The 27,110-nt window shown below is 47.8% G+C and overlaps 1 protein-coding gene across 5 annotated transcripts in view; it reads left to right on the plus strand.

Moving 5' to 3' along the window:
- Window positions 1–27,110, plus strand: part of RCCD1 (RCC1 domain containing 1) — a 198,195-nt gene that overhangs the window by 18,156 nt on the left and 152,929 nt on the right. The window lies entirely within an intron of this gene.

A 27,110-nucleotide genomic window follows, 5' to 3' on the forward strand; every position in this document is an offset into this window, starting at 1 on the left:
ATTTTGCACAATAGGCAAAGTCATCTATGCATTTGGAGATAGGGAACCATTTGTAATAATATTAATTCCACAGGATACTGTCAGGCAGCACGTGATTAACAATGCAATCTCTTAACTCAAAAGTAATGTAATGGTGAGAATACTCTTGGACTATGGTGCATCCAGTAAACCAATCAATAACTACATTCTAGTTGTTAATACCATATCGTATTAAGAGTGCCCTGTTATATATGCATAGGGCGTGCTGTAATCCTTGCTTTGAAATAGTGGTAGAACATGCAGGTTTAAGTGCATCGAAGTACATTTACTGATACAGCTGTGTGGTCAAATGCAAGAGTATTATACAAGAAAACATAGACAATATAAGCAGTTGAATCACCAATGCAGATGTGTAGTTGAGGGACATGAGCACAAGAAGATAAATATCCTATTAAAAACATTGGCATTACTGAATTTTCTATGTGCAGATCACATTATTCCGTGAATGCCACGGCTGGTATATCGTGCACCATACCCCCTTTGCAAGCCTTCATGTCCTCCTTCCGGAGTCCGGCTCTGCAGCAATGTGTAAGAAATGCACAGTTCATTTTGACAGCATGACACAAACAGAGTTGCATGTCCATTGTTTTGTAACTTCACAGTCGGTTGCACCTTGCGTGCACCGCCAGTTAATACAAGCGCGAAAGTGAAAGCGACCGCGCTGTGTTAATTGGTAACATGATCCACAGCAACAAGGGAGGAATGCAGCTGGCACCCTGCGTGCCGCTGCTCGCTCCTGAGACCCAAACGCCATGGGGGTGAATGTTTAGAGAAAAGGCGAGACATGCACCCGTCTTTGGCCATTTGCGTGCTTTAATTATTGAAAGCCACACGCAAAGGCCAATGGAATGTGTGGGAGTTGCCAGACCCACACGAAAAAGTCTTGGAGAAGTTTGGAGTGCTAACAAGAAGCCTCTCATAGAGTAGCGCATGCGCGCTGCGCTAGGCTTGACCTAAAAAGAGGGGAGGGGCGGGTCTATGTAAATGGACAATAGGGCAAAGGCGGAACTGCACATACTGTCAATCTTACACCGCCCCAACTAGAGCACATAATCGGGGAAACCCTTTGGTAGGTCTTGTGTCCACTGGGACATCCCTTTGCACTGCATTAGAGCAGATGAAGATGCTGTTTAGTCAAGTGTCCAACAGAACGAACAAACGATATTTAGAGTGTAATGTTGTTGTTGCCAGGGACTGCTTTTAGTGCATCACGACAAAATAATTTTACACTCTGTATTATTAGAAAGTAGCTTTTTTTCACCAATAAACTCGCTTTCTTTCTTAACACATTTATTTAAACTTAATCGAAGTTCTCAAAATATACTATTATTGTGATCTAAAAGACTAATCCTTTGACTGTGTCAACAGCATCGCCTCTAAGCCTCTCACTCAGGAGGAACGAGTCTTACATTTTAGATCAGTATAATTTCTTACAGCAGTTAATTTGTTGATAGTGGGTAGCAAGGCTCTCCTTAAACATCATGAACATGAGAACCTAGATGTGATGATGTAATCGGTGAATCTTCTGCCTTGATATTAAGTATGAGGCACCCTAGGAAGTGGGTGCCAGTTGGGGAGTTTGAATTGAATGCACCAGCAATGCATTGAGAATACTGTAAGCAATGCTCAGACTGTACAGTATGTAAAGTATTGATATACTAAATGCCAATAAAATCTGATTATAAAAGAAACTATGGGGCACCCTAAGTCACAAACGTGCAGAAAAAATGAATATTTTTTCAAACGCTCCAATGTATTACTGTAGGGAGCTCTTCAGAACACTTGACTCAAAGGGGGTGTGTTTGTCAGAAACACAAATACTGTGATGAAACTGTCACACCGCATTCTGTTCTTTAAGCCTGCATTACAATAGCAAATAGAGTACGTGCACTTAGCTTTGCGGACATTTCCCTTTACCTGTGCCCTTCCGAATTCAAATCACCACTGGGCAGCCTCTCACGTCCCCCTGCCGCCGCCGCAGCCAGACTCCACAGCGGCCGCAGTGCGCAGGTGGGACCACAGTCCCCAGGACTCCTCGCGGCGGAAGTCCGCCAACGTCACCGGCACCGCGCACAGAGGCGCATAAATCAACGGACAGCCCCGGCAGAGCAGGCGCACTTTGCTTTGCGGACATTTCCCTTTACCTGTGCCCTTCCGAATTCAAATCACCACTGGGCAGCCTCTCACGTCCCCCTGCCGCAGCCAGACTCCACAGCGGCCGCAGTGCGCAGGTGGGACCACAGTCCCCAGGACTCCTCGCGGCGGAAGTCCGCCAACGTCACCGGCACCGCGCACAGAGGCTCATAAATCAACGGACAGCCCCCGCGTCGCGGGACCGCACGCGGGCTAAGCCCGGGCAAAGGGCGGGCCCTCTGTGGCCCTCAGGGGACAGAAGGAGATGGGACGGGCCACCCCCCTTGGTTTCATCCACAGCCCGGGACAAAACATTGAGGTGACATTAGTATTGTGTCCTTAGGACATATGATTGGCCGTGTGGTTGTGTACAATAGCTAAGTGTTGCCTTTTATAAGTGCTCAATCTCGTAGTCACTCATTCAGGTACTCTGTATAGAATGACTAAAGTAAGAAAGACCCCCGTGGCAACAAGGTCATCCACCAGAAAGAAAACTGTACCATCGACACCACTACCGTCTCTTACAGCTATAGACCTAATGTTACAAAAAACTATAGGGTTGTTGCAGATGCTATTCAAAACACGGAGAGGCGCCTTTCACTGACCCCAAATATGTGTTTTCCAAATCTCGTATTGCATACTACTGCTCATAATAACACTGCGGAATCTTTTACTAATGTAGGGGATTCACTTCTGTTGCAATCCTTTTCAAGGCTACCTAGTGGTAAAAATTGTAGCAATAATATATCACCAACCCCATTTATTCCACCAAATAGTGTTGAGGGAAGCCCTTTGTCTGTCTCTAATAGTGGGGATAATCTGTGCCTATTACAACCAGGAAATATGTCATTAAATTCCCCAGGGGTAGTACTTGCAGAAAGTTCCCCTCTAGTTACTGAAATAGCAGCAGATAAATCGCCTCCCTCAAAAAAGATGAAACGGCGCTATGGGAAAAAAACAAAATCCATTATGAGGAAAACTTATAGACCTCTGGGTAACCATAAGTCCTCTGCAAAAGATGTCTGGTCAAACTTCAGACTGGCTAAACCAATTATTAGAACATCCATAACATCCTCTAAGCAAGATGTACTACCGTCTGAAGATAAACAACTAGAGAATAATAACATTCTCATAGACCAGACAAGTCAGACCGAAAGGGTGAGTTCATTAGATAAACCATATCTGACAGATCTGGAACAGTTAGTTAGATCTCTCCTACAGCCTATAAGTGAAAAAATTACCAGTATAGAGCAATTTCTAGTGAAGTTTGAGAGGACCCAAAATAAGTATTTTATTAGTATGTCCAAACTCTCAACTACACCTATACAGATTGACAATATAGAAACTGTTGGCTCTAAATTAGCATCTACCCCCTTTTTGGGTGTTATAGATCACAATGATTCAAACCCGCTTATAAGTGCACATAAAGAAATAGCAGTAGTACCGACTGTGCCCACTACCTCAGATGGTTCTTTAGCTGGTTGCAATGAGAGTGAATGGGCCACGGAAGGTGTATCTCCTGTTTTACATGATGATCAGGCTGATTCCCGGACCGGCGACGTGGGGTAGGTCTACCGCCACCTCCGTTTTTGGAACCCGACACTACAACTTAGTGTCTCCACTAGCCGGATCTGAAACACCAATGCCATGACCCTAATGGGTTATGTTTTTTGAGTTACAGGTACCACACTTTCTTTGGGTGCTGTGAGGGTGGTCAATTGTATACTTTACCTTAGACCACCACCACTTAAGTGTAGGTAGTTTATTCTGGTCCTGATGAATTGCCGTCTAATTGACTCCAAGGCAAGAAACATGTTGACCATCTGACAGACGCAACTAACCAGCATCCTTGTAGTTGGTTATAGCGTTGGTTTGTCTTATTATTTTTAATTAGGGTTGGGGCCACGTTCATTAAAAAAATTTCTGAGTGGACTACCTCCCCTATTTTAGATTCTTCACGCACACATCATTATCACCTACACCAATTTTAGGGCCCTCACTTGCACTTCACCAATCGGCTTCTGGAAAAAAGATCTCCGCCAGGAAGGCCCCAATTCAGGTGCCGATCGGGGATTGCAGCGCCGCCCCGATAAGGAGCAGACCCGATGATGAAGCATGACACCTAGCTGGCTGGGTGTGTGAGGGTCTTATTCCAACAAGGAGAAGTTTCTTCTCCCCTCTTACACTCTAGTATTCACTAGAGCTCACTCTGCATATACATAGCCTGCCTGCGTATTAGGAACTGCATACTTTCTTTGTTTGAGCCTGAAAGGCCCATGTTAACAGTAAATATAGCTACCAATATACGTCCAGCGCAAATACCTACGCTGTTACATCAAAATAACAAACCCATTCACATTAATCTCCCTCCCGAATCTCACTTATACACCATAGTAATAATAGGTGTACCGCAACTAGAAAAGGGCAAAGTAGAGAGATATGGGGATCTGAAAAACAAAGTAAGCCACTGGTTAACCGCCCATAGACCGATCCCTCGCCACATTAGTGGTAAAATAACAAATGTTAGGAGGGTCGACTGGGTGGGCCATAGATTTAAATCTACTGAGGGTGACTGCATTGTCGTCACATTTAAGGATAATCGTGTAGCAAGGTATATCACCAGCTGGAAGGATGGCCTGATCAATAGTCTGATCCGAACTATGGATCTAAGTTATTTCTACCCCTCAAGCGATTATAGTTTAAATAAAACGTCTTCTTATCCTATTATAGAGCAGGAGGAAAACCATGTTAATTATGATTTATATTATAATGAAGTAACACCAAGGAACCATGGCCCCTACACTATAAGAGATCAAAGACAGTATAGGAGAGATACACTAGGGGAGATTAGACAGGTCAATCACCCAGTAACTCACTATGAGAGATGGGAGACCCCACACGGGTTGCATCATCACCGTAACCATTTTCAAACAAAAAATCCTAATATCAACTACAATGTACCTACCTCAAATAGGTTTGACGTTCTCTATGAGCAGAACAGGCTAGAGGGGGTTGATTGACTGTATGTTGAATCAGCCATATTTATGTACACAGATCAAATGCCAAGCAATTCCGTTCATGGAGAAATTAGGACCCCACAAGCAGCAATTGTTCCCCTCCTAATCACTGAACCGGATAGTAATATTTATGTTGAGCCAGACGCAGATTTTTTTTCAGACAGCTCCGCATTAATCGAACACGAGCCCATTAGGACACTGCATTATCCGTTTGAAGCTTTTAACTTAGTTCCAGTCCATGTAGAACCAAATTCTTCTAAAATAGAAACCACGGGAGTTACATACGCTGAACAACCAAGCCGGTCACCAGAACCTATTTTCACTAAAGTTGCCATCGAAACAGAGACTGGCGATATTTGTAATGCAAGTTTAGTTTCATGGAATATAGCAGGTCTGGCTGATAAGATATGTGACCCTGTCTGGTTGGCATTTGTTAAGAAACATGCACTTATATGCCTCCAAGAGACATGGATGGAAAATAATAATGCCTTCATTGATGGATATCAGAGTTTTCTTAGGCCAGCAGCCCCCTCAGCTTGTGGTAGAGCAAAGGGGGGCCTGGCTATTTTTATTAACTTGGCTCTTTCTTGTCATATTAATAATCGACATTATGCAAATAGAAATATTCAAGTGCTTGAATTGAAGAGAGGCAAACATGCTCTAACCCTGGTTAACTTTTATAATGCTATATCCAGTCATGGGGAATGTAATATACTGCTTTTGAATGAAATGTTGAGAGAAAGAACAGGTATATCGCCATGTAACCTACTGATTGCAGGAGACTTTAACACACACCCATGTGGTAACCCACGAGATACCCCCATGGGATCACTGGGGTGTAATAGCGTGAATGGTTTTCACTTTGATCATACCAGGCACGGACTTCACCTTAACGATCTGCTAAATGAAAATAATTTGATTACAGCTATGTCTTTGGTGCCAGAGTCTAAGGTTTACGACGTTCCAACATTCAAAGGTTCAGGTTATGGGTCTTTTATAGATCACATATTATTATCTGCCGACCTTGCCAATCAGGCTTCCAGTTTTTCCATACAAACAAATATCTACAGTGACCATAACCCCCTAATCATCAGACTGGGTGGTGGTATATTTGAACGGCGAAAGAACTGTGAAGACCGGGGAATTTTAAAATGTATAAATGGCAAACGTCGTTTGAAATGGCATCTGGTAAACCATGAAAATCTTTATATTGAAATCAATAAATCATGTGGCGAGGAACTTGCGGCCTGTGCATCAACATCTATGTCCCCAGAACAAATCTTAGATATTTTTGAGGGTGTGGTGTCAACAGTAGGTTCTTTGCTATTAGTTCCAGCGAAGGGACAAGTTAGAAATAATCCTAAATGGTTTGACCATACTTGCTCCAAGGCAAGCAGTGATTTAAGAAAGGCGTTAAAAATTAAACCCAGAGATTCAGGTCAAATTAAAAATCTCCGTTTGATTTACAAAAAATCACTTGATAAACGGAAAAAGGAAATTAAGGCCCGTACCTGGGAGTCCCTGCTTGACCCTTCAGTCCTGGGTAATAGCAGTAAATTCTGGGAAATCATTAATAAACCCTTGTTTGATAATCCCAATGATACTGCACTAGGTACTAATTTCCCAGAGGAAGATTGGGTCACTCACTTCAGCATAATTTTTAAAAGCAATGAACAACAGGCAGATTATGACTTTTTAATTCCTAAGGAGAACTCTCTGTTTTTTTCAGTCAACGAGGTAGAAAAGGCCCTTCAAGGGTTAACTGGTAATAAGGCACCAGGCCCGGATGCTTTGCCTCCGGATCTTTTTAAATCCTGTACCTCATTATGGGCCCCTGTTCTCACGAACGTAGTAAATGCAGCCGCGACCTTTAAGTGCCCAAAGTCGTGGGGGCAATCGACTATAGTTCCCGTGTTTAAAAAGGGTGACCGTAGTAGCCCGTTATGCTACAGGCCAATATCTTTAATCAACGCCGTAGCAAAAGTGGTAGGGGGTGTAATTTTGAACAGGCTATTAACCTGGGCAAACGAGAATAACGTTATTTCCCCAATACAATATGGCTTCAGACCCGGCCATTCAACAGTAACCCAGTGTCTGAACCTATATTTGATTGTAGGTGAATACACCCTGGCCCGGGAGGGAACCATTCACATGGCTTTTATGGACCTATCGCCCGCCTTTGACTGTGTGGATAGAGGTAAATTATGGGACACTATGTCAAAGATGGGCGTTGAGCAGAATTTAATTCACCTATTGGCTGATTTACACTCCGATACAAGAGCCAATGTCCGTTACACCCAAGACTTGAAAGTGACGAGGGATATCACAATTAATCGGGGCGTTCGTCAAGGATGTATCCTGGCTCCCTTTCTTTTTAACCTGTATATCAACGAGCTGGAGGATTACTTGTTAAGAACAGGCGCGGATTACCCCCACGTAGGACGAAAAGGTGTTCCAGTCCTGCTCTACGCGGACGACGCTGTCCTCATTTCAAGGACAGCAATTGGCCTCCAGACACTTTTAAACTCGTTTTACGACTTTATGGAGTCTCGAGGCCTAAGTATTAACAACTCTAAGTCCTATGCTATGAAAATAGGCCAGGGGTGGCGTAAACCAAACTCTTTTTTCATAAACGGGGAAAAAATTCCAACCTCCAAAACCTTCTCATACCTCGGGGTGCTTCTTGATGATCAACTATCTTGGGGCCCTGCTGTTCTTAAAAAGAAGGGCGAGGTAACACGCGTTAACGCAGCCATACTTGGCTTTGCGAGAAAAATGGGAAATAGCCCGGTGGCTGCTCTGCTTAAATTATACCAAGCCAAGAGCATTGCAGTTGCTAGCTACGGTAGCGAGCTCTGGGGCTATAGCCAGACGCGAGATCTGGAGGTTGTAGAAAACAACTTTTTAAAGAAGGTACTAAGGCTGCCAAGGGGAACCGGAAACTTCTCGGTCCACGAGGAGTTAGGTGTACCCTTTCTTAGCGACAAAATAGCAGCAAATCCCCTATTATGTTGGTTGAACTCTTGGCTAAACAACGATATACCTCTTACACATGATATATTGAAAGAAGCCTTAACCTGGGACGGTAGGTTCAAGGTTCCGTGGTTGAAGTATATTAACGACCACCTCACTGAAATGGGACGGCCGGACCTGTTCTCATCCCCAAATACCATAACTAAAGCAGATGTCACTTTCGTGAAGAAAACATTTATGATAACTAGGTATCTCGCCCGGGAGGAGGGTGAGCTTTTGAAAGACAGCGTTAGGAAACATGTCCTACTTAGAACATGTCTACAAATGGAACCATATTTATCATGGCCTATGTCCGGCTATGATCGATATTTATTGACAAGGTTCCGTTTTGATTTGTTTCACCTCTTACTGGCGGTACCAAGAGGGGCCCATCGAGGCCAAGTGTTGCCTGCTTGCGGCTGCGATGGGAAGTTCTGGCGCACTTTTTATTAATTTGTCCTTATTACACAGTACCTCGGAAACTATATTTAAAGCCTTGCTTAAAAGATCTAAAATTTACACAGATCAAACCAGCACTTTACTACCTTCAACTCCTGAATTGTGACTGCACCCTATTTGTATGCAGTTTTTTGAAATTAGCTATTACCTTCAGGAAAAGCATGGAGGGATAATTATGCTGCTATCATCGTTGTACTTTTTAACCTTTTTTAACTTGTTATAATTATTTATATTCTTAACCTGTCTATCCTGCCTGTTACTTTTGCTTTATATTTGTGTATGCAAATTATTTGTCCCATAAATGAATTGGATGGTTTGTTTAACTGTATGTTTATGAAATGTGTCTATGACTGTATGTTTATGAATTGTGCTTTTATGATTGTAAGGATTACAATCGAATAAAGTTAATTGAACTGAACTGAACTGTACGTGATACAACTCTGTTTGAAATTCTCTGTTTCTGACATCTAACGCCTCAAACACTGCCTTCACATCATCCAGAACGGGAAGTCCAGCACATAGCTGAAGCTTAACCTAACTAAGAGAGAATTCAGGTTATTTGCCATGAATAACAAACAAGCATCAGTACAAATGTGGTCAATGACAGGTAACTTGTGGATTTCGAAACCCAGATTTCACTGAATGCTAAGGTACTTGGCTGCACCTTGGACACTAACCTCACCTTCAAGGAAAACGCTGCCTAAAACCAGACGTCACGGTACCATCTCTCTCTTTAAAAGAACGTGAAACCGTTTGTTCCAGAAAGACGTCAGACTACTTTTCAAGCCCTCGTTCTCTTGAATCTGAATGGTGGCAACGCCCTGCTCCATGACCCTACAGACTCCACACTGGCACCACTTAAGGGCATCGAACAACCCACAACAAGTCTAATCCAAAGCCAGAAGAAATAAGATCACATCACCCTATCCTTGTGGAACTCCATTCGCTCCCTTTGCTGCTTCATCTTCAAAACGATGTTGTATAATTTACAGTGCCATCACAATCATCACCCCTGCTTATTTTGCAGACAAGCTTACCATCTATGGTGGTTCTCGGCACACCTGCAGCCTGGAAGCCATCAGACTCTAGACTAAGTGTTAAAAAGGAAAAGCAAGGCAGCTGTCTTTTACATCTATGTACTTAGGATCTGAAACAACATCCCCATATCCATCAGGACCACCCCAACACTTCAGATTTAGGAAAGAGTTGAAGACTCACCTCTTTAAAGAACACTACATCACAATGCATTAACCAGCCAGGTTGTAGTGTGGAGGAGGCATTCCTCCAGAGCAGTGCTTGCTATTGAAGTAAGCAGCACTTTTCTTCTTTTAAACTTGTTGTTCACTACAATACCGTTAATAACTTTTAAGCTTTTAAATAGTTTTAAATCCACTCACTTTATTGGCAGCTTCTGGTTATTTTTGTTTGGTTCTGCTGCTCCGGTCCAAAGCGGTCTAGCCGTTTGTTGAGGAGGGGAGCAGTCCCTCCCCCCTTCCTTACTACTTCCGGTGGGAAGTTCACAGGAAGGCTCCAGCCAGCAAAAAAAAAATCGCATTGTGAGCCAGACATGCAGCGGGTGTAGTGTGGAGGAGGCATTCCTCCGAGGCAGTGCTGGCTATTGAAGTAAGCAAAATTTTTCTTCTTTTAAACTTGTTGTTCACTGCAATACCGTTAAGAACCTTTTAAACTTTTAAATAGTTTTAAATTCACTCACTTCATTGGCAGCTTCTGGTTATTTTTGTTTGGTACTACTCCGGTCTGCCGCGGTCTAGCCGTTTGTTGCGTAGAGGAGCAGTCCCTCCCCCCTTCCTTACCACTTCCGGTGGGAAGTTCACAGGACGCCTCCTGCCAGCAATAAAAAGCACATGCTGAGCTGGACGCGCAGCGGGTGTAGTATGGAGGAGGCTTTCCTCCTAGGAAGTGCTGTCTATTGAAGTAAGTGGAAGTTTTCTTCTTTTAAACTTGTTGTTCACTGCAATACCGTTAAGAATCTTTTAAACTTTTAAATAGTTTTAAATTCACTCACTTCATTGGCAGCTTCTGGTTATTTTTGTTTGGTTCTGCTCCTCCGGTCCACCGCTGTCTAGCTGTTTATTGCGGAGGGGAGCATTCCCTCCCCTCTTCCTTACTACTTCCGGTAAGATGATCACATGCCTCCTCCGGCCAGGAATAAAAATAGCAAACTGAGCCAGATGTGCATCGGATGCGCCCAGCAGGCACGCCGCTTGCGTGCCGAGGGCACGCCTAAGACAAGCCCACCTGCGCCCATCTGCGCCTGTTCCAGGTCCAGGTCCAGGGCCAGGACCCCTGGCTCCCTGAGCATAGATCAGGTCCAATCGCTGACATATTCAGGTAAAGAGCTGCTGTCCCTCCGCCTCTCTTCAACTAATAAATGTCCCCGACTGGATTTGATGCTCCTTTCGGAGCTAACACCGCAGATATGTTCAGCGTGTGATTGTCAATATTCGAATCCTACTCTGAGGACAGGAATGGAACCCAATTCTTCTATTTGCCCTACTGGAACGGTAGGCATCATGGAAAACCCTAAAATATTTAAATGGGCATTAGTTAATGCTCGGTCTCTTCCTAAACATAAAGTTGAGATTGCATCCCTGATGGAAAGGTTGCGCCTGGACTGACTTTTTATTACCAAGTCCTGGGGAGATAATGCTTGTAGCCCCGACTTTGTAATTGCAGTCCCTACGGACTATGCACTTTTCAGGCAGGATAGATTTATCAAAAGAGGTGGTGGTTTGGCTCTAATCTACCACAATGAATTTTCAGTTATCTGCACGGATTTGAGCAATGAAGCCTATGAGGCTGCTTTGTTCAAACTCGTCAGGGACAATCACGGTTTTTCTCCGGGATCCTTCTATATATCGACCTCCAGGTAATAATAAAAATGCGTTTTCTCAAGTATTTCAAGTATTAGCAGAGAATAGCCTCCATTCTCAGGGACAATAACTTCTATTTGGAAGCCCAGGAAGACAAGAACACAGCAAATCTACTAGATATTGCAGAATCCTTAGGATTGGATAAGTTGGTTAAAGAGGCTACGCACTCAGCCGGTCACACGCTGGACAGCCTCTTCATCAATGATCCTTCTTTAAAAATTCAAAATATCTTTCCTGTGGTCTGGTCAGATAATTCGGTCATCACGTTTTCTATGGAAAACTTCAGAGACCAGACCGACTTGCTTAATATACTTGCTATCATCAGTTACAAAGATTAGAGTAAATTAGATCCTGTCGGCTTAGTACAGTCCTTAGGTGAAAATTATCCCCCTTTATTCGAAGATGCTAAATCCGCCGTGACGTGCTATTCCGACTGGTTGACGGACTCATTCAGGGAGCTAGTGCACACTAAAAATCAGTGCTCATTTAGGAAGGAACCGACGGCCCCTTGGTTCACAGAATCCCTGAGGCTTGAAAAACAAGCCGGCAGAAGGCAGGAAAGGAATTGGAGAAGAAATTATGATGAACAGATGAAACCGGCTTATAAGAGGGCACTAGGCACATACAAAGATCTAATCATGAAGGCAAAAAGCTGGTATTTCACTCAATTATTAGATAGAGACTCCAATTATTCAAAAGAACTATTTCAAGTGGTTCAGAAACTCTTTACCATCTCAAATGAGACTAACTCATCAGACAGTCCATCCTTTTGCGATGCCCTTGGAAATGCCTTTAAAGAAAAAGTCAACCGGATCTTTAAGGACTTTGATAGTGGGATCCTTCCACGTTTACAATAATTTAAGGGAGGGTTCTAGGTGACTGTTAGATTACTCATTTATTTGCCACCACACCAGAACAAGTGAGTTTCTTACTTCTTCTAAGTAAATCAGGTTCCTCTTATAACCCCTGCCCGGTAAAGATTTTGAAATTGGTCCCAAACATCATTGCAAGGAACCGGTCTCTCATTTTTAACACCATGTTCTCCACTGGTACCTTCCCTTCTGTCTGGAAACAGGCTTCTATCCTTCCGCTTTGAAAAAAATCCAACTGTAATGTTAATGACACCTCGAATTACAGTCCAATTACACTTTTACCCCTCCCGCAAAAATTGTGAAAAGATAATGAATTCTGTACTATATAAATACATTCTAGATAATCAGCGTCCAGACTCCTCCCAATTTGGCTTTCGACCAGGGCATAGTACTGAAACCGCCCTGGTCAAGGCAACAGAAGAAATAAGGAAGGCAGTAGACCGTGGAGGTTCAGCGGTTATGATCTTATTGAACCTATCCACCTTCGATACTGGAGATAATACAATCCTCATCACCTGTCTAGAGGATATAGGGTGAAGGGGGTCGCGCTTGATCTACTGTCTTCCTTTATCAGAGACCGATCACAATCAGTAGCATTAGGGAAATTTAATTCCTCAACTTTTCCGCTGCCATGCAGAGTCCCTCAGGGGTCATCCTTAAGCCCAACACTCTTCAATGTTTATGTAGCCAAACAGGCCCCTCTCATTAGAAACTTCAAATTGGAGTTAACCTCTTATGCTGATGCTACTCAGTTGATAATAGCAGCAGCTAATAACGATTTATCAGGCCCTCTATGCAGAAATTGCATTAAAGCGGTCAGTGACTGGATGAGTGGGCACTGTCTTATGCTAAATTCAGGTAAAACTGAGATCATTTTGTACGGGAACCCCTCCCCAACATGGTTCACCAATTGGTGGCCTGAAAGTTTGCCCCAGCTTCCTCTTCCCGTCACCAAGGCTAAGAATTTAAGAGTCATTATTGATGACAACCTTAACATGAGTGCGCAAATTTCCGCTATAACATCCTTAGCCTACTATATCCTAAATATGATCATGAAAATTCTCCCATTTATCCCGGAAAGTCACAGGAAAGTCTTAATCATGGTGCTAGTCCTTCCTAGGTTGGACTACTGCAATAGTCTTTATTTAACCCTTGACACGCCTTCAGTCAGTTCAAAATGGCGCGTCTAGATTGATTATAATGCTTCCCAAGTTCCACTCCATCACGCAGGGACTTCACAAGCTTCACTGGCTTTCCATGCGCAGTCCGGTAAAATTTAAAGCCCTCTGCTTGGCCACAAAGGAATGCATGACTCAGGCCCGGACTTTCTTAGGTCAGCTTTTAAGCGGTAAAAGCCGAACAGAGAGCTCAGATCGGCCAAAGACAATCTCTTAGCTGTCCCCAAATTAAAAAACTTGCATTAGGTGGCAAAAGTATAGTCCACAACACAATCAAACTTTGGAACAGTCTCCCACCTCATCTCAGAGCAATCCATTCACTATCATCTTTTAGGAAGGAGATAAAGACCTGGCAATTTAACATCTAAACAACAGCTAACTTGCCTCTTAGACAGCGCCAAGACACTCTCCGAATGCTTAACATAACATAACATCCTCAACCCAGCTACCTCTTGTATCACACATTTACTGTATGCATGTCTTTGACCCTGTGGAGCACTCAGCTGCTTTTTAGCTAGGTTCATGCTATAGAAATACCATGTACGTACATAAGACACAGATCCTAAAGGGACAGGTAAAATTCAAGATTGAGATTGAAGTAAGGTCTGCCCAATGTCTGGCTGGGTAGGTGACGGTCGAAGGGGTAGTCCACAGCCCATCTCCTCTATAGCTATCAAGTAGCTCCACCAGACATCGGCCAAAAAGCTAGGTCTCCACGGTCGGAGATAGGTTCAAGATTCGGTATCCTGGTAGGCCGGATGGTGGATGTGTTCGAGGTCTGATCTAAGTCCGTTTTTTTCTCAGAGGAGTAGCACGACGTGGTAGGGAACACTGTGGCAGCCATCTTGGGGACAGGCAAGGGATTGACAGGTAGTAACAGGGGAGGGCTTAAAAACTTGCTTGCCAGAAAATCATGATGGCCGTCATGCCCCTCATTACAGACCTGACCTTGGGGAGCATTCATAGAAAGACCTGTGAATTGATGGCTCCCTTGCAGAAATGAGCGCTGACTCAATCCCAAGGCAGCGGATATTACCCCAACACAGGCTATAGGGACTGATGGTTGATAAGGAGATCTCGTTTTAGGGCCAGGCGCTTACCTAAGAGTTCATGCTACCAATCCCAGATTGCACCATGTAGCATACTTGGCACTGTCTCACATTGATTTGTAGCCTGATTTGAAGCATGAAGCAAAGATATTGGGATCCAGAGACAACCGCAAAACAGACCAAGAAACTGTTGCTGCCGTAGCTCTTTGTGCACCATTTGTACTGGGCTCCTGCGGTGGAGATTGGGGTGATAATGCCAAATTCCAGCTGTCCGTCGCTGCTCCTTACACTGTGGGGGTGTATTGTTAATCCAGAGAAAGAAGAAATCCCAAATCTGCCGTGGCTAAATTGCGGGTTCTTTGGCCAGCACAGTAATGCTTGTTAGCATGCCTTATGCGTTGGCTGTGCACCCCTCCCCATGAATCTCGCTGATACGTGGTGGATGGTTACCTGGGACATGTATCTTCGCCCGTCTCCCAGCCTCCGAGCGTCATGCCAGTGGACTGGTGCAGTATTCACCCGGCCGTGGGACTAGATAGGCCAGTGGCCCAGTTGCTCATCTATGCCTCCTGGGGTTCAGATAGGTCTGGCTGTTACAATGCCCAAGTGCTTTTGAATTATGTGTCTCCTCCACTCAGCAATAGTCAACAATAGGCAGGGTTTCCAGTTTACGTCTATTTGTGGCCCCATCTCCAAATTCTTACTCTCTACGATGTTTCCAGGAGCCTCTCCAGTCCCTGGTCCAGTAATAGCGGAGGCGGGGGGCCGGCGGTGCCGCGAAGCGTCTTCCGAACCTCCCGGGCGATTTCCGCTGTATGCAGTGCGTCTTCTGCCGTCTTTGTCTATCAGGGCAGGGTTTTCTGGACGTCCGTTGCAGCCCATGCCCGCTTCGCAGCTCCTTGTTGGTAACCGATAGCCTGCTGTTGGTGTCTATGTAGTGTTTGCGGCCCCCCTAGCTGCCGTCCCCCTCCTCCGCCGGCACTTCCGAATGCAATCCAGGCACTCGAGTTGCCCACAGTGAGAGCGGAGGGTCGGCGGTTTGGATCGCAGTCCTCCTCCGCTTCTCTAACTGATCCTCCCCGCTGCAATTTACGTTATCCCGCTCCTCTGCAAGACAGGGGTTCCCCAGGGACGCGCTGCTGTTCGTACCTTGGGTCAATGTGGCCTGCCATTCAGGGAAGCAGGGTGCCTTCTTCTAGGAGTCGGCATGTGGAGGCAGGGCGTCTTCATTACTGGCTACGCTGTTTACCGGCGCCATTTTGTCGTCCGGGCCGATGTCGCTTAGGGGTGTTTTTCTCTACTTCTCCGCAATTATTATCGGGCAGCTCTTCCCTCATCTGCCGCTCCAGCCATTGCGATCGACAAATTGGGATGTATTTGGGGATTTACACGTGGCTACATCTGCTTCAGATTGATGCGCGCAGGGTCTTCACGGCGCTTTAGCTCCTAGCGGCCATCGCAGCCGCTGCTCCGGTTTATGTGGAGTACAGCACAGATACAGTACCTTCAAAAGTAGGGTAGCAACAATTCTCAGTAGCTAAACTATACTCTTGCATAGTGGACACCTGCCCTTCTATATTTCCATTTCAAGCTCTGACTACACTCTGGGCCTGATTGCGATGTTGGGCGGAAAGCCTTGACCAGTGGTCGGAGGCTTTCCGCCCGACATGGTAGGTTTAAAGTCCAACCGCCGTATTAGGATGACGGTGTTGGAGCAAAACCTGCGGGGGGATTCTGACGCGGTTACGACAAGCTTGTCAGTTGGAAACACTGCATAATCCCTTAATGACGGCAGCTCCGCCTTCAGGATTATGATGTAAATTTCCAACAGCCATTGCATATCTGCCTTTCCGGCATGGAAAGGCATCCAAAGGTCACATTGGGGACCCCTAGCTGGGCCCCCTCCCCCTCTCCCGGCCATCTGCATTTGGGCCTGGAAGGCACCCATAGTGCCCCCTAAACATCCCTGCACCATTTGGCAGGCACCACACGGTGCAGGGATGTTTGAAAACATCAATGTTTCAATGGAAGCTTGTGCTGCGGGCCTTTTCTGGCCGCTGCACTAGCTTCCACTGAAAAATTGATGTTTCCGACCACCCTATAGGCAGTCTCATCCTAATAATGGAGTCAGAACCACCGACCTGAGGTTTGTCGGTTTCCAGTCCGCAACGGTGTAGTCGGCCTGACATCGTGATTGCCCCCACTGTCATTTATGTATTTTGGAAAGATTTATTTACATTGCAAGATTATAAAAAGGCATACTTTACAGTCACTGTACCCTTGTGCTAATTGGTAAATGCTATTGCCAGTTCACTGTCAAGCAAAGGTCTTAATTGCTTAAAGTAAGAAATCACTCAGACCAATTGCATCTTTCTTCTACAAAAGTGGACTAAGTCACCCTTTTGGGATGACATCCTTCTCAGCATCATGTAAAATAGACTGAAAATGGGGTTTTCAAAAATGAGAAAATATCTCCTATTGAAATAGTGACCATACATAACTAACTCTGTATGAAATATTTGCCACTATTAAGCAATTGCTCCAAATATTGTAGAACTGAAGCTAAAAAAAAGTATTATGTCAGTCCTACAATAGGTAGGATGGGAGTTTGGCTGGATTTTGGAATTTAAATCGGGTCTATATTTTGTAAGGAAATGTATGTATGGTAAATATTTTCGAGTCTTTGTTTCTGGACGCTGGGTAGTTTCCGGTCTGTTCACATCATACCACTATCCAGCTCCGTCTGAATGAAAGAGATCTGGAGTAAAAACCAGGTTAATTGTGACCATGGTTTCTTATATAAGGAACCCCCTTGGAGCCACCTACAAGGTTCAAATACACTAAGTTCTTGTTCCTCCATCTCGCACAGTGCTCCTGCAAATGGGAAGTCCCTGAGCTGAAATATTGCTTGTGTGCAAGCACTGGGGCCCCACAAAGTTTGGTCCTATGCCTGCGTGTCTGTGAGAGAAGTGTAATTGTGTTTTGTGTCACTGGGTTCAGCTACGCTTAGCATGTCATCGTGAATACCATTACTCATCAATCACTTTTTGATCACCAAACATAATGCATGCTGTGAGTTCTAATCTTAGCCCATGTCAATAGTGTAAAGGTCTGGGAAGGCCATTCTGGCCATGGCTAGTTCATTGTGCTACTGATGAGATGGACTTATCTAGTAATCAAATGGTTAGCAGTCGGATGAAGGGGTGTGTGTGTGAGATAGTCTGCACTCACATTACATTAACTACCTGCTTAAAGTCAATCTGCAGATCACATGTTAACTCAATGCACATCACCCCGACGCCCACGGCAAAACCTGTGTCAGGTCCAGCAGTGACTACTTCCACTCTGCACACTTTGTGGGTCCAGGGAGAAAAGAGTGGATTGAGACTCTTCTAGATTTGCTGCATCACCCTCATTCCTCAAGAAAATTTGTGTCATCCAAAGAATTCTCAATGTCGTACGTAACCTTCCTAACCTTGTGCAGGATGACAGTCAGCTGTGGGGGGATGTCCTACATGAAAGTCAAACACACAAAACGTTTTGGTTGTTCCATTTCATCTACCCTAATGAGAGTGATATTGTGTGTACCTTCAGACTGGTTGCATTGCCTTGTCATACATACCTTAATTCCTGGACATTCGTTCTTATGCTGTATGCCAACTTTGCCAAGATATCCCGGGCAATTCATTCATGTCCTCCTGTTACCACTGCACCTGGTAGACAGACTTGTGTAGAGATATCTATGAGCACAGATAACTTACAATTCTGACATGTCACACTATGACAAAAAAACAACTAGGACTGGCTCAAGGTATCACATATGGATGAGGCACATAGCATTACCGTACTTTTCTCTTCCCTTGACAATATTTGGTTGGGTATAAACAGGCGTCCACCTGGTAGTAGACTGTGAAATGTATGATTATATACCCTGTCTAATTACGTAGCAATATGTAAAACTGATTTTTGTTCCTATGGCGATACCTGCTTTGGACTCGAATAAAAATGTCATATCCATAGAAAATGAAACAGATACAAATGTCCCTTACAGCCCTCCATGCCTGCGTCCACAACCATATCCAAATGGTGCATTAGGACTGGCCACCACTTGAAATGTGCCTAATATATATTGACATTTTCTTTAAAGTTACCTGAATTCATTCATGTAGTCCTTTCTCTTCATCTATGCCATTGTTAGTTGTACACAAGTTTTTTAACGGTTACCTGTAAAGTGCTCGAATAACCGTTTGGTCAAAGGGGTGCTATATAAATGACAACAGAAAACTAAATAATAATTGTGTGACACAGCACAACAGTAGCTTTTCCTGGATGTGTTGCTGAATGTGTTGTGTATCATAAGAATTGGAGTTTCATTGCCAATTCTCACGTTTGCTTTTCACCAGCACTCCACTATGAGCTGTATGTGAATGGAACACAGCAATGAAACACAAATGATAACTTGCCCAGTGACCTATTACATTATTATTATAATTTTTTTTGCCAAGACCGGAGGATATCAGAGTGCTTTACAACATTGTCAAAGGCGGTATCAATCAACAATTCGTTCAAGTACCAAGAGTCTTACCAGTGATTGACCTTATGAGAAACAAAAGCTAAATAGATTGGGTTATAGATTCCCTTTAGCTCTAGGAGGTAGTGCCCAAAAGGTTAAGATGCTGCTTGAGGAGGAGATCCTTTAATTGTCTCTTAAAGCTCATGAAGGAGCGGTTGTTCCTGGTATATACTGGGAGGAAGTTTAAGACTTTGGAAGCATTAGCCGAGAAAGAGTGTGCCAGCATTCGCGCAATAAACAGACCACACCGTGTCTTAAGCGTAAATGGCCATTTATTAGGACCAGGCTGCACAACAATGAACAATAACCAAACATTCCCTGAATAACAACTTCCCCACAACACTCCATAATCCTTCACTCCTTTCACCCACTCCACACTCCCCTTTTACACCACTCCATGCCCCTTCCGTTCCTCACCATTCCACAAACCTCCTTGCATCCTCCCCGCTCTCATCGGCCATTTAACTCATGCCTCCATTACCCCCACCTCGTTCACTCTTCCCCCCCCCCGAGGGATGGGTGTGCCCGCTAATGACTCCCCCCACCCCTCCAAAGTACCGCCAGCCCTCGCAGCCTGTTCTAAACTGGCACGCTTTAGCCAACCCTAAACCCCAACCCAACTGCAGGGTGGGTGGGTGGCCTTCGCTAAACCCTCCCGATGGTGCCGAGCGCAGGTAGAGGAAGTCGCCTTCCTCCCCTGCGCTCTTATACCCACCCCCTAACTCCACCCTTTGACCCTACCTGGTCCTCCCCTGCGCGAATGACCCCGGGGGAAGACTAGTCTGCGACTCTGCTTTCCCCGGGGCCCGGCATCGCGCAATAAACAGACCACACCGTGTCTTAAGCGTAAAAGGCCATTTATTAGGACCAGGCTGCACAACAATAAACAATAAAACAAACATTCCCTGAATAACAACTTCCCCACAACACTCCATAATCCTTCACTCCTTTCACCCACTCCACACTCCCCTTTTACACCAATCCATGCCCCTTCCGTTCCTCACCATTCCACAAACCTCCTTGCATCCTCCCCGCTCTCATCGGCCATTTAACTCATGCCTCCATTACCCCCACCTCGTTCACTCTTCCCCCCCCCGAGGGATGGGTGTGCCCGCTAATGACTCCCCCCACCCCTCCAAAGTACCGCCAACCAGGTAGCCCCCTTTAGGGCGGATACCTGCCCCACCCCCTAGGCCGGGACCACGCAGACACCGCCCCCCCCGCTCACACATCCCTGCGACACCAGATTGCCTCATTCCAGAGCTTGCTGACCACATCTCTCATTTCCATCATGTAGTACGCGTTCCCCATTCTGGAAAGATGCACCCCGTCATCCCTAAAAAGTAGAGGTTCCTCCAGTCGCAGTCCCGGGTGACTGATCACCTTAATGTCTTGTTCCCCACAAAAAACGCGCATTGCCCTGTTAAGTTTCCGTCTCGCCTTTTCAATTGCCCCATGCTTAACAGCGCCTCTCCAGATTCTCCTCGGAACAAATTCAGTCCAGGTAATTCAAGTCCCTGCCAGCCTGTGCTTCAGTACCTCCAAGTCTCTTTGCATCAGCTGTAAGAGCGCCAAACCCGACAGCCGAACCAAATCATTCTCCCCCAAATGGACGATCAACAGATCCGGGCAACCCTTCTGTGGGACCATCTTCGCGAGCCAGGGCAGTAGTGCCCCCCATCGCATTCCCCCTTTTCCCCACCAGTGCACCTCGTGATGTTGTCCTTTGAGTCCCAGGTTACGGCCGTACACCTGTTGCTCCGCATATTTCGATGCCCAGTGCACAAAGGAATGCCCCACAATCCATGTGACCGTCTTGGCCCCAGGTCCTCCCACGCAACCTAAGGGAGAAACAGATGTTAGATATACACACACAAAAGAAGCCACCCCCTATCCCCCACAGACTCCATCTCTCTGCGACCAGCCCCATCACTTCCGCACATACCGCTCACAGCACCGCGACCTCCATCTACCAATCTGCCGAATCCTATCCCAGGACCCCCCCAGCCGGGCCGCCGCCGTTGCCGCCCCAATCCGAAACAAGTGAGTTCCAAACCCCGCCAGCTCCAAACCCACACGCACCAATGCCATGCGCAGCACTGCCAACAACTGCCCCGCCGTCACCCGTGCCCCTGACCTATGACAGAAAATCTCTCCTTCCCCTACCTGCCTAGCCAGTACAAATGACCTCCATTCAGCCACCGGGTATACACTCCCACCACCATTCTCATTCAACCACACCCACTTGCCCCGTCCCAACTGATCTGTCTTGGACCGCCCCAGCCAAATGCCCAGGCGCCCAGCATCCAATCTGATCTCCTCATACCTCCGCCCCTCCCCCGCACGCGTGCCCAACAATTCCGACACCCGAAACGCCCCAAAAAACATCCAAATCATACACAAGCGAAAGATCCGAACCTCAAACTCCTCATAACAACAGAGCGGTAACGCCGCAACCAACCGGACCAACACCTCAAACGTTATAGCCTCCCTCGGAACAGTCCCCCCCGCTCTCTCCCTGCTCCAACCCCGTAGCACCCTACTCACAATTATACTCTTTGTAGGGTCAAAACCAAAAAACAAACAACAATAAAATGACACTCCTGCCAACTTCCCAACTTCCCTGAAATGGTTGCAGCCGACAACCCCTTGTCCATGCAGTGCAGTACAAACTGTAACCCTCCTCGCTCCACCGTCGCCTGTTCCCCAGAGGCAGAATCCCTGCTCCAGCCCATAAAAGCTCCAAACTCCGCCCACGCCAGTCTGTAGGTCCGCCTGGTGGTAGCAGCAACAGAATTCTCCACTAGGCCTACCACCCTCACTCCCCCAGGGCCCAAATGCCATCCGGCAGCCCCGTCTTGCACAGATCCGCTCCAGGTGCCAATCGCCGGAATCGCTGCCACTGCGAACGAGACAAAGCATCCGCAATGTCATTATTCGCCCCCGGCACATGCTTGGCTCGAAAAATCACATTCAGACGCAAACACTTCAGCATGAAACTTCTCAACAGACGCAACACCCTCAGATCCCTTGCCCTCTGTCGGTTGACCAACTCGACCACCGTCATGTTGTCCACATGGAACAACACCGCCCTGTTCTGAAACTCTGGACCCCACACTTCAAGAGCCACCAACAAAGGGAAGAATTCCAAAAACGCAATGCTCCTCCCCTGCTTCATCCAGTGATCCGGCCAAGTCTCGGCGCACCACCTCCCATCCCAGAAAATGCCAAAACCAGCCGCATCAGAGTAAATTTGGATTTGCCAAACCGTTCTTTCCTCCACAAAGTCCAAAGACACCCCATTGAATTCCATCAAGAACAACAGCCATATCCGCAGATCCACCCTCACTCCCATGGTGATCCTGACCCTGTGGTGTGGAAGCACTGCCCCCGACATGGCCATGCCGAGCCGCCTGCAGAACGTCCGTCCCGCCCTGACCACCCTGCACGCAAAGTTCAAGAACCCCAACAGCCGCTGTACCGCCCTCAACGCGATCCTCTTCTCACCAATCGCCCATTGGAGACACTCCTGAATTTCCACCACCTTTGCAGCCGGGAGCCTCGCTGTCCACTGAATGGAATCCAGCTCAATGCCCAAGAATGTCAACACGCAACACGGCCCACTCGTCTTTTCAGGTGCCAAAGGGACCCCAAATTGCCTCGCCAACTCCTGGAAACCCGTCAGAGCCCTGCCACAGTCCCCCGAACGCGCCCTCCCGAGGAACAGGGAATCGTCCAGATAGTGCGTGACATCCCGATGCCCACTCAGCTGCGTAAATGCCCACTGCAGGAAAGTGCTAAACATTTCGAACAATGCGCATGAAATCGCACACCCCATGGGCAGGACTTTGTCCACGAAGATGGCCCCCCAGAACTGCATTCCGAGGAGCGCAAAATCCGCAGGGTGAATGGGCAGCAGGCGGAAAGCCGACTTCACATCACATTTCGCCAATTCCGCCCCCGGCCCACACAACCGCACAAGGCGGATCGCATCATCCACCGACGCATAAAGCACCCGTGAATCCTCCTCCGCGATGAAATCGTTCACAGACTGTCCCTCTGGCCACGAAAGGTGATGAATCATGCGAAACTCACCCTCCTCCTTTTTCGGCACCACCCCCAACGGAGAAATAATCAAATCCTCCATCGGCCAGGCAATCCTCCCTTCCTCCACTTCCTTCAAGAGTTTGGCCGCCACCACCCCCGGCAATTCCTTCGCTGATCTGAGATTGTCGGCCCATCTCCGTGATCTGGGACCTTGATAACCGACCCGAAAACCTTCCGTAAAGCCCCACTGAATCATCAAGGCGGCCTCCCTATCCGGGTAAAGGGAGAGCCACGGGGCCATCGCCTCCACCTTAACCAGTGTAGGAGCCCTCCTGTCCAGCTTGTCCCCGACCCTTGGAATTCCTCCATTGTTCGGAAGGAGTGGTGAGCGTAAAACATTGCGAAAGGGGGTGCTTCCCCCCGCACTTAGAACATTCGTGCTTGAACTTGCACGGATACCTGGAACAATATCCCCGATTGTAGCTCCAACAGGCCCCAGTATTGTAAGTGCCGGGCTTGCTGGCCTGTCCTGCGCCCCCTGTACTTGTTGCGTTCCCTCCCGCCCCACTGTGAGCGGGATGCGACTGAAAAGACCGGTACGTTACTGGCAAACCACTAGCCGTATGCGTCGATGCTGAGGAATGCGTTGACGCCATCCATTGCATCCATAATTCCTGGTCCACCTCACCCCAATGCTTCTCGGGGTTCGCGCTAACCCGCGCCCTGAACTCCTCATCATAACTCAGCCAGGCGAAACACCCAAACTGCATTTGAGCCTTCCTAATTATGTCCATATACTTCCATAATGCGATCGCCCTGTCAGGATGTTTCTCGCAATAAATGCTGGCATAAATAAGAAATGCCGAGGTCCAATTCTCCATGGTCACGGGTACCCTCGGCCGCCTAGTCAGCTCCCACTCCTCCTCCTTTGAGCCCTCCTTGGCCTGCACCTCCCTATGCAACAATTTAAACACATCCACGTATTCGTGTTTCCAGATCTTACCCCTAATCTTCTCGGACAGATGCGACCCCAAGGACATAGCCAAACCCATGTAGGGCAGCTTTTTCGGGAGCTTAACCCCTGACTTGTCCCCCTTGTCCCCAGGCCCGTCATCCTTCTCCGTCTGCACCCCTGCCGAAGTCACCGCCTTGCCCTCGACCGACTTGTCCCTTTTCGCGAGCCCGCCCTTCAGAGCCTCCCCAGCGTCCCTCACTGAACCGTCTCCCACCCCAATCGACCTACAAGCCTTCTTCCTCCCATCTTTTGGGCCACCATCCCACACAGACAACCAAGCCTGCTCACCTGCCAATGTCGGATGTCGCTCGCTGGGCTGTCCTCCGGAAGGGGCCGCCCGTCGTGTCACTGCCGTCTCTTTGTCCGCCGTTCTCTGGGGCACCTGTAACACACCAACCTCTCTGTTGTCCTTGCCCGCGCTCGTCAGGTCACAGTCATCCCTCACCTCCCCGTCCTCAAGCTCCTCACTCTCCTCACCATAATCCAACTCCACCTCTGCCTCCACACCTTCCGGCATCCACAACACCTCTCTCACCGCTCTCTTCACACCCTTGCCACTCACAGTGCCAGACACCCGTGACCCCGTCACCCCCGCCTCCGTCGCCCGCGCCGGAGGGATGGCCGCCGCGGACCGCCCTACTGCTTCGTGACGACGACATGGGGCCGTCTTGCACCCCGCCGTACTCCCCCGGACTCTGCCGATAGCCGCCGGCTTGGATCCCCCCCTACCCCTCAGGCCGCTCGAACCTGAGTGGGCCCCAGCACCATCGGGCCTCAAAGCCGTCCCGGCTGTCCCTGCCTGCCCCCGCGGCCCCCTGACACTTCCCCCCCCCGCCCGCGACCTCGCCCTCTCTGCTCTCAGCAACTCCTCCTGCTCCGCCTACCTCTCTTCCTCGGACGTGGGCGACGGGGGCCCCTCGACTTCCACTTCCCACACCGCCCCCACCCTCCCCGCGCTCTGGTCCGCCCTCCTCGCTGCGGCCACTTGCGCCAAAATGCGCTGCTCCCGGAGCCTGTCCTCCCACGTCCCAGCGCCACAACACGGGAGCGGAGGGGGGGGGCGGGAGCCCTGAAACCCCACTCCAGGAGGCCCAAAAGCAGACTGTGTGGGCACCACCTGCGTCACACTACCTCCGGACGGTCCCAAGACAACCCCCCCTCCCTGGCCCCCCGCGCCAGTACCTGCCAAACCGGGGGTAGAGTCCCTAGACCCCCGAGACAGATCAAGAGGCCCATCATCTGCCGCCCCGCGCCCCCCCTGCCCACCCCGCGCCAACCACCGCGCACTCTGCGCCCCCGGGAGCCACCAAGCCTCCCCCTCCCAAAACCGCCACCGCCTCCTCCTCCCCGCCCTCCCCAGCAACCAGCAGAGCATCCCCGGGCCCCATAGCCCCCATGGCCGCCGCCCCCTCCACCACACCAGTCTGACCGATGTCTGAAAATGCCCCCGAGAGCAGCTCCTCCGCGGCCCGAGCAGCAGACACGCTCCCTTCAGCCCCGAGGGCATGAAATTCCAGCGGGGGGAAATTCAAACGCGGAGGCAGGCTCCTACGCCGGCCTCCGCGCGCCTGCCACGAGCGCCGAGTGCCCCGCCCCCTCACGCGCAGCCCTGACTGACAAGGTGGTGGCGGCGGCAGCGGCAATAAATCTAAGCACAAGGCCCCCCTTAGCACATACTTTGAGGTCCAAGAGAAAGGGGGAAGAACTAGACAGTAAGGGAAAAGCTCTTTCAGGACCTATATAATTTTATTTGAGACTACAAAGAGTTCTCACCTGCCATCATCAAAAAGGTAAAATTAAACAAAAAGAAACATGTATTTATTAACAGTTTTTATTTATATTTTTTTGAATTTTATGAATATTCATTAAAAGAGTTTCACTATTATTATCATTGCTTAATCACATATATATTTTCATTTAACGATATCCAAAACACCCTAACACATGATCTCGTGACTAATCATATAAAAATACAAATCATACTCTCACACATACATCAGTCATACTCATATTAAAATATAGCACTAATCATTTGGTTGTTTGACATAGTCTCCAGGACAATATAACAGCAAAACAGTTATATCCGATATTATCGGGTCTCTGGGGACCTCTCCTCTGGATGAAAAGGGGCCTCCTGACATGCCAGTACCGCCGCCGCCACCCCCGCTGAAGCCGCCCGCGGGGCCCTCTCAAAGCCCACCCACGCCTCCCCCAGCACACCGGGCCGGAGGAGATCCTCCCGCCCGCCCCAGAACCAACAACGCCCGCCTCACCTCCTCAGCGGCCGCCACACCGTCGCTGCCGTCGTACGCCATACTCGGCCGCCCCTGCCCGACACACTCAAACGGCTGAACACGCCGAAAACGGACCAGGCCCTAGCCCTAGCCCTACTCTACGCCCCACACAATTCCTTCGCTAAACCCTCCCGATGGTGCCGAGCGCAGGAAGAGGAAGTCGCCTTCCTCCCCTGTGCTCTTATACCCACCCCCTAACTCCACCCTTTGACCCTACCTGGTCCTCCCCTGCGCGAATGACCCCGGGGGAAGACTAGTCTGCGACTCTGCTTCCCCCTGGGGCCCGGCATTTTTGTTTGTGTTTTTAAGGTGGGAGAGAAGCAGGGTGTTGTTGCTTCTTAGAATTCTTGACTGGCCTGCCTTTGTGAGTTTGGACGCAAAGTAGGCTGGTTTATTAGTCACAGCATCCAATATCTCAAGGAAATGCCTGTCACATTATCAGTCTAGGCTCACATTTGTCACGTAGAAGAAGCATGTCCAAGTAGCACGTTGTAAAAATTGATCAATGTGAGAAAGAAAAAAAGATCC

The sequence above is a fragment of the Triturus cristatus genome, chromosome 3_1 (assembly GCF_964204655.1).
Source record: "Triturus cristatus chromosome 3_1, aTriCri1.1, whole genome shotgun sequence".
NCBI lineage: Eukaryota > Metazoa > Chordata > Amphibia > Caudata > Salamandridae > Triturus > Triturus cristatus.